The sequence below is a fragment of the Zonotrichia albicollis genome, chromosome 10 (genome assembly GCF_047830755.1).
Source record: "Zonotrichia albicollis isolate bZonAlb1 chromosome 10, bZonAlb1.hap1, whole genome shotgun sequence".
Lineage (NCBI taxonomy): Eukaryota > Metazoa > Chordata > Aves > Passeriformes > Passerellidae > Zonotrichia > Zonotrichia albicollis.
Genome location: NC_133828.1, coordinates 9930337 through 9939081, shown reverse-complemented (window position 1 = coordinate 9939081; position 8745 = coordinate 9930337). Strand labels below are relative to the sequence as shown.

General features: G+C 50.8%; 1 pseudogene; it reads right to left on the bottom strand.

The window, feature by feature from the left end:
* Window positions 1–3327: 3327 nt before the first annotated feature.
* Window positions 3328–7344, bottom strand: LOC141730519 (histone H3-like centromeric protein A; annotated as a pseudogene).
* Between the last annotated feature and the right edge of the window lie 1401 nt (window positions 7345–8745).

The window sequence follows — 8745 nt, the reverse complement described above, 5'->3', positions numbered from 1 at the left end:
TTGCAAAATGCTGCCAGTGTCACTCAGTCATGCAGAGAACCGTTCTGTGGACTTTTCAACTGATCTCCGATTTTCTTACCTGTTTTCTCCGGATCAGAAGGCAGACGGACTCCCGGAATTTTCCAGGGCCGTCTTTTCCCCTTTTTCTGACCCAGCCATGACCGATTCCCCTCTGAACTCCCTACAAGTCCCAGGTCCCACATGTGTTAAGAAAAAGCATCCACTTCCCCTTGACTGACCATGTCCCTAGTGGGATGGTGGAAATCTGTGTATGGCCCATTCACTTAACAGCTGGACTTGATGATCTTTGTCAGTCCCTTTCAACTCAGAATATTCTGTGATCTGTGACATAATGGCAATGCCAACAGCAAATGTTGGCTAAACACTGGCATGTTCTATGTGGCTGGATGAGGAAGGTGAAGGGAGACGACCACATCCTGATTGATCAGCATCGAACTCCGATTTATTGATCTAGCTTACACACTTTTATAGTAGTGTTAATTAAGTTCATACATATTGCAAAACCTGAGCTCATCATTGGTTACAGATTACACATCAACCCCTTCTTTGCTGTCAATACCTGTGGTTCCTTGTTGAGGCTAATATTTGTTTTTCTCATCCTGCTGTTGACTTGTTATTGAATACCCTTTCAAGGACTCCATGTTTTTCACCATGCCTTTCTCATCACTTTACTCAAGGACATGGTATTTATTGTTTTTAAGGAAAAAGCCTGAGAACTTGCTGCTTACAGCTGCCTTTTACTTTTTAACCAGCTGTATGTAATCATGGCCTTTCTATAAGCCATGTCTGAACAAAATTCTGCAACAGCTGGAGTGTTAAAATTATCACTGGCCACTGTCTCTGACAGTAGAGATAGGAGTGTGGCTGAGTGATAGTACCTTTTTTCTTTTAATCTGTCACCACCTCATCAATGGGCATGCACGTGGGTGCTTATATTGTGGCTGTTAGGTTTGCAGTAATTGGGTATTTCAATTCTTAGTGGGGCCACATTGGCCAGAACTTCAGAAATTCCACTTCTCCCTGCAGCAAAAATCCAGCATGGGGACACACTAGCAGTCCTTGGATCAGGGAGTGCAGGTGCAATGTGGAGTCAGCACAGTCTCTGGATTCCTTTTAGGGTTTTGGGCTAATGTTCAAACATTACCATTGACTCGCTGACATCAGGCAGACAACAGATTTAAATGTTCAGAACATCAAAACCCTAAATATTGTCATTGTGATCTTTGATTGCAAAGCAAGTAGCCAATATCCACTTCTAATCCAGGATCCATAAATTAACCGTAGCAGCTTGACAGATAACATGTGCTCCATTTACTAAAGTGATTTTAACTCTCAGCATCTGGGTCATACACCCAGCTTCTTGGCATCCTGCTTCATTAGTACTGAATGCTGTGTTCCTGTATCTATTAGAAATGTAATTAATCATTGACAAGAACCAACTGGAATCTGGATGTGTGGGTCATTAGTACGTATTGATAGGGTTCCACTTGTTGCATTTCAGTTTCACTTGGCTTGTGCATGGAATGCTTTTGTAAATCAGCCACCTGAATGGACTCTGCACAATACAAGGTGAATTTGTATCTTGCTTAAGCATCACCTTTGCTGTTTCTGTCAGTTTTCATCTCTTCTCCTTTTCTTCCTGGAACTGTTTCTGCAATTGTTAATTTCTCAGTAACAGGGATAAATAAGGTTTCCTCTCTCAGGTCTTGTTTCTTTCTTCTATAATTTCCCTATTCAAATTCTAAAATAATTGTCTTTCCTTACGCTCTGCTAAAGCAAGTAGGGTCTTAAGATGGTCTTTCTCAGTCATAAGTTTATCCACTTGGATTCTACTCTTTTCTCCTGTCTCCATCTCAGAAGCCAGTGGTAACTTTGATACCTCATTTTCTATGTAAGTCTTACTTTTGGTGAGCTTCCTTAAATGTTTGCAGCTGCCAGCCCCCAGCTCACTGAGGATGCCAAAAGTTGTTCTAAGACTCAAATTAACAACATTGGCCTGTGAGGCCATAGTAATGATAGGTCTCCCAGGAGTTCCAACTCCCACATCAACATCTTTATCCTGCTTGTGGCAAAAGAGTGCAACTTTCCTTTTCCCCAAGTACTACATTCTCTAGAACAGCAGTGGATAATTTATCACTTCCCGAAAAATTCCTTTCTGCAAGCCTTTCACTCAAACTGCATTCATCATGCACTGGGACCCTGCTGCTCCCTTTTGGGCAGTCTGCTTCCTTGGTGCAATTCCAATATCCTGATTGTTGTTCTGTTTACTAATTGTTAAGTGAAACCAATCCTTCTGCCACAGCTAATTAGCCCTGAAATCTCTTTCCCCACGATAAGGGTCTTTTCCCTTGTCTTTCTCTCTGTGGGGTTAACACTTGCTTCAAGTGATTCTGAAATTATGCTGCAGTGTTTTATCACGTCCAGCAAAACTCTAACCATGGCAGCCACATACTTGGTTAACCAATGATGTAGGTGAGGGTTGTCCTGGAATATCTGTCATTCATCAGTTGCAAAAACACTGCCTTCTGTACACTCTCTGTCCCATGATCTATGGTTGGGGTCTCGATCCTAAGCAAATCACTCCTCTCTAATGGATGCAACCTCCTGCTCAATAGGCAGCATGCTGAGTTTAAAACCACAGTTTTCTCTGGTCACTCACCATTAAAAACACTTGTGGCCTCCAGAAGCCTTGGGCCTCCACCTCAGACAAATGATTTAATCACCCTCTTCCAGAGGCACTCTCTAAACATATCCAGTTTCCGATTACTATGTAAGTGTGCTATACTTTTCCTGGAACTTTGCTTTACTAAAACCACACTGTTTTAGTAACAGTGTGCAGGCCCTGACTAGCAAAGAAGGCTTCATCTTTAATTTGGGATTTTAATGTGATTTCCTAATTATCAGATGTACTGCTGCTTATAGGGTCCTTAGAGACGTTAAAGCAATTTTCTGTCCTGTCCACAACTTTGAAAGTTCAGTAACAAAAATATTCCCCACCAAACTGAGCACCAGACTGTCTAGGGAAAAAGAGGTTGAGGAGACCCCAAAACTGGAGGTATCCCAAACCAGGTGGATGGGGGCTAGGCTGGGATTTTAGGGGGGATATTTGGGGTCCCTGAGGTTTGGGGGGCTCAGAGGGTACCCCAAGGATTGCAGGGATGGGCAGGCTTAAGGGGATTTGAGGTCCCAGGGTAGGTTTTGGGTTCTGAGGCTCGGGAGGGGTCTCCAAGGCATGAGGAAGGGGGGTTGGGGTCCCAGGGCAGGGTTGGGGTTGGGCAGGTCCGTTCTTGGGTCCCTCTTGCGCCCTCAGGCGCGGGCACCGGCGCTGCCGGTGCAGCACCCCTGCAGGTCCCGCCCCTCCCCGCTCCGCAGCGCCCCAAGCGGCAGCAGCAGGAACAGCAGCCGGGGACTGCCCAGAACCCCCATAGCCCCGCCCCCCAAGTGTGGCCCTCCCCAAGCCCCGCCCCATAGCGGGGACCCCATTGAAGCCCCACCCCCGGAGCTCCGCCCATGGACGGGAGACCTCTAGAGCCCCAAGCACACGGGGTACTAAGCCCCGTCCCCCACAGGCAACCCTACCCACGTTCAAGCCACCTCTAAGCACCGCCCCCAAAGCCCTGACCTCCACTCAAAAAGTGAGCACCAACCTTAAGCACAACCCCTTAGACAGCCCCCCACCACCACTATACATGGAACCCCTTGGGCCCCAAGACCTTCCTGGCCCCCATCCCAGGTGCCCTCACCTAAAATACTCAGAACCCCTCTCCCTGTGGGTTCTCCTGCCCTCCAGAGTTACCCCCTGTGGTGCCCCACCTTCAAATCCCTTCCAAACTCCCCAGCATCAGCACCTAGGGGTCACAAACATTTATTGGGGTACAGCAGAACTGGGAGGGTCTCCAGCAGGGTGGAGGTCCTGGGTAGGTTTCCCTGGGACTGGCATGCTGGTGATGGGGGTTCCAGGGGGATCATGGGTAGGGGTCCTCAATAATCTGAGAGGTGCTGGACTAAGGAAGGGGACCTCCACCCGGGCATGGGTCCCTGAAGGGGTTGTTGGGGATCCTGAGGTGGAGGAATCTACGGGGCAGGTCCACGTGGGGGGGATTGGGGGACCCTATGGGTGGGGGGAGGGTCTCAGCATGATGGTCCCTTAGGAGGTCCCAGTAAGATTATGGGTGTGAAATTATCAGGAGAGACTCCCCAGGGGGTCCTCTTTCAGATGCCCCCCACTTTGGGTCCCCGCAGGCCAGCTGCAGATCCTGGGGGATCAGGGTGACTTGGTGGGCGTGCAACGAGCACAGGTATGCATCTTCAACAGCCTCACCATGAAGGCCTCTGCTGCCTGTGAACCAAAACTTGAGGGAGGGTCCCCAAAGCTCCCCAGCATGCCCCAACCCCCACACCTTCCCCCCGGGTCAGAGACCCCCCCCCCAAACACACACCCGGGGGGCAGGGTCCCTCCAAACCCACCCATGGGTGACCGAAGCACCTTGTGCTTGTAAACGTGTTAGGGGGGGATCAACACCCAATGACCCATCCTCAATCCCTGACAGACCCTGGGAATAAGGGACCCCCCCACCCAGCACCCAGAGACCCTCTCAACATCCATGGAACCCTGTCCCAGAACTCATAGACCTTACCCCCAGCCAATGAACACCCTCCTAGACTCCCCCTCAACTCCCATCACATACACCTGCTGAAATAAACAGGGCCAGGAGACTTCTTCTCCTTTTTAATGCCTTTGTTAAAAGTGATCAGTTTAGGATGGGGCGGCCCAGCAGGGCTGCAGGCCCCGTCGTGTCTCCCAGGGCGACACAGATGAGGAGGATATGCGCAGCTTTGTCCACTAGGGGCAGAGCTGGGGATCGCGTCCTCGTGGGAGCCATTGAGGGCATGATGGACCCTTCGTTGTTGTTGTTCCCGGCGCAGTCCCCCTCAGTCTCAGCGCTGGGGACGACTCCCGTGGTCAGGGCGAGAGGGACTCCGCATCTCTGCAGGCTCAGCACTCGGCTCCTCACATCCAGACATCACTCCAGTCTCTCAACTCTTACTTGGCTCATTGTTTTTGGGGTTTTCTCTGTGCGTTTGGAGTCGGGGTCCCACAAAGCATTCTGGTCCTTGGAGTCACTTTGCATAACCCCCTCCCTCCAGGTCTCCTCTCTTCACTGTTCGGGAAGGTCTCCACCCGTTACTGTCTCAGAGAAGGGCCATTACCTTGCCCTAGCCAGAGCCTTTACTAATACAAAAACAACCATTAACACCAACGACCCGTAATTACCATAACACAGGCAGCAGCCCAGCAGTAGTGGTAACAGAAAAAAACCAACTGAATTTTTGTTCATAACATTATCCAAGGACAAGATATTTACTTGTTATTAAAAACAACCTGAGAATTTCTGCTGTTTACATAAAAGTGCCTGAGAATCTTGTTTACAGAAACAGGCTTTGAGAATTTGCTCCTCACAGCTGCCTATTACTTTTCCATCTGCTGTATATTTTCATGCCCTTTTTCCCTTCAAGCCATGTCTGAGCATAATTCTCCAACGCCTAAGTCCCTGGATACCCCTGCAGGACCCATAGGACCCCTCCAGCCCCTCTGTGACCTCCCTCCATCACGCCTGGGCCCCCCGAGCCGCACCTCCTGCAGCGCCAGCAGGGCCATGCTCTGCCAGCGGCAATTGACCCCGCAGGTGAAGAGCAGGCAGAGCTCTTGCACCTGCGGCAGGGAGGGCACAGCACGGGGGGCACATGGGGGCAGCAGGGTCACAGGGAGTGCAGGGACATCGGGACAACATGGAGGGGATATGGGGGCATGGGGGACATCCCGGGCTGGGGCCGCCAGCCCGGGATGTCCCCCATGCGACACCCTGGAGTGTCCTACCATGGCGACACCCTGGAGATGCGGAGACACTGCCCTGGTGACATCCCAGGGACCTGGGGGCACCCTTGTTGTCACCCTGGAGACACTTTGGGGACACCCCAGGGAGAGGAACACTGGGGACAGGAACACCTGGGAATACACTGGGGAGTGAGGACATGGGAACATCACCATGGGGACACTCCAGTGAGAGGAACACTGGGGACAGGAACACCTGGGAATACACTGGGGTGGGGACATGGGAACATCACCATGGGGACACCCTGGGTTCTCCCAGGTGGGAGGTATGGGGGAAGCACCACTCTGGGAACATCTTGGGAACACCCTCGGCCATGGGAATATGGGGACACCCTGATGGGACAGGGGGACAGTGCCAGCACAGCAGGAGGGGCACAAGGAACTCTCAATCCATGCAGCCTCTGAAGGTGGCAGGACACAAGGATATCTGGAACCACAGAATGACATTGGAGGATATGCAAGGATGTTGGGGGAGGACAGGCCCACCATGTCACGAGGATGGGGAGGACAAGGACATGGGGAGGGATGGAACAGGATTGGGGGGGGGGCCTGGGGGAAAGGGATGGTCTTGAAGAGTCCCAGGTGGTGATCTGGGGTTCTGGGAGGTAACTTGGTGGGTCTGTAGGGGATTGGAAAATCGCAGTGGGTTTTTGGGATGGGGTCCAATGGGAGGTTGGAGGGTTCCAGGTTGGATTTTAGGGGTCCCAGGGTGGATTTGGGGTTGGATTTGAAGGCGTCCTTGGGATTGTTTGAAGGGTTCCAGTGGGTATTTGGGAGAGTCCAATGGGGAGCTGGGGAGCTGAAGGGTGCCAGGATGGATTTGAAGGCTCTGGGGGAAGTTGCAGGGTCAAGAGGGTTGATCTGGGGAGTCCTGAGAGGGATTTGGGGATCCCAGGAGAGGGGATACAGAGTGGTTTGGAAGATCCCAGACAATGCTTGAGGTTTTGGAGTAAAATTGGGGGGTTCCTGAAGGGGTTTGGGGGTCCCACAGTAGATTTTCTGGGTATCTGAGATGATCTGTGGGTTCCCAGGGGAGTTTGCGAGTCCATGGGGGGTGCTGGGGAGGTTCTGGGGGGGAAAATGGGGTGTCTGGGGATTTTAGGGATGGGGGGGTTCTCACCAGGTGGGCAAAGGGGCTGGGGCGCAGCAGCAGGCAGGTGCTGCTCTGGTACTTGCAGATCTCTTGCAATGCCTGCTGCCCTGGGCAGCACCCTGTGGGGGCTACTATTCCAAACACACTAAAAAGACCGCCAAAGCAACAAGCCAGTATAGAGTTGAGAAATTGGAGTGATGTCTGGACGTGAGGAACGGAGTGCTGAGCCTGCAGAGATACTGGAGACCTTTGTGACCTCTCACCCTGAGCACGGGAGTAATCCTGAAGCCAGGACCTGGGAGAGGGTGAGGCTGCGGAGTTGAAAACCAGGGGTCATGGCCATAAAGGCTCCCACAAGGATTGGACCTCCAGCTCTGCCCCTAGTGGACAAAGCTGCACATATCCTCCTCCTCCTTGCCGCCTTGGGAGATTGAATGAGACTGCAGACCCATCGAGCTGCCCAGTCCTGAGCTGGTTGCTTTTAATAAAGGCATTCAAAGGAGAAAAAGTCTCCTGACCTGTTTATTTCAATAGGGAGCCGTCATAGGTCCAGATCCTTTCCTAAAAACATGGACGTTTATTTTAAACAAAAGAGGGACAAAATATGATGAGCTGGCTCTACTAGCCCTGCTGGCGTTATGTAAGAGCCACAGCCTAGATAAAACGGAGGAAGCCTCCCTAGACTTCAATAACTTAGAAACAGGCTAGCCAATGTATATTTGAAGCTGCCTCCATGGGTGATGCTATAAACAAAAATCTGCCAATTTTTTTTTGTGAGAAAAAGGTTACCACTGTTACTGCTGGGGTGCTGCTTGTGTGTTATGGTAATTACGGGTCGTTGTCGTTACTAGTTGTTTTTGTATCAGTAAAAGCCTAGCTGGGGCGGAGTTAATGGCTCTTCTCTGGGACAGTGAAGGGTGGGTGTGGAGAGCCTGGTTTAAGCATGGCTTGAAGAAAGAGGCCATGAAGGTATTCAGCTGAGGGAAATATAGGGGCCTGCTGTAAAGCAGCCTTTCCCAGGCTTGATCCTGTAAATAATTAGGTTCTCAGCCACCTTTTATATAAACAACAAGATTCTCAGACCTTTCTGTCCTTGGCTGCTACTGGGAACAGATGGTCAGTCTGGGAATAGATATGAAGGTTTTGAGAACCTTTCATATTATGGTGGGAACACTGATCTTGGTTTCAGTACACTAACTTCAGGTATTGTAAACAAAAGGAGGAGCTGAAGTTTTCTCTACAGCCTATCAGGAGCTCAGATTTTGCAATATGCATGAAGTGAGTTAACACTGTTATAAAAAGTGATTGATTGAGTGAATAAATGGAGTCAGATGCTAAAATCAACAAAGGTGGTCTCTCCCTCACTTCGACAGGTGGGGACCTTATCAAACAGTAAGGAGAAGAGACTTAGGAGGGGGGAAGACGTGCAAAATAACCCCAAGACCAGCATGCCATGAGAAGCTACTGCTTCTAGCTTGCTAAAAAAGACCCCCAAACAACGAGCCAACTAAGAGTTGAGAGATTGGAGTGATGTCTGGACGTGAGGAATGGAGTGCTGAGCCTGCAGAGATGCTGAACACCTTCGTGGTCCCTCTCAGCCTGAGCACGGGAGACGTCGGGACCAGGAAGAGGGGGCGAGGCGGCGGAGGTGAAGAGAACGCCCTAAAGACTCCCACGAGGACTGGAGCCCCAGCTCTGCCCCTAGTGGACAAAGCTGCGCATGTCCTCCTCCTCCTCC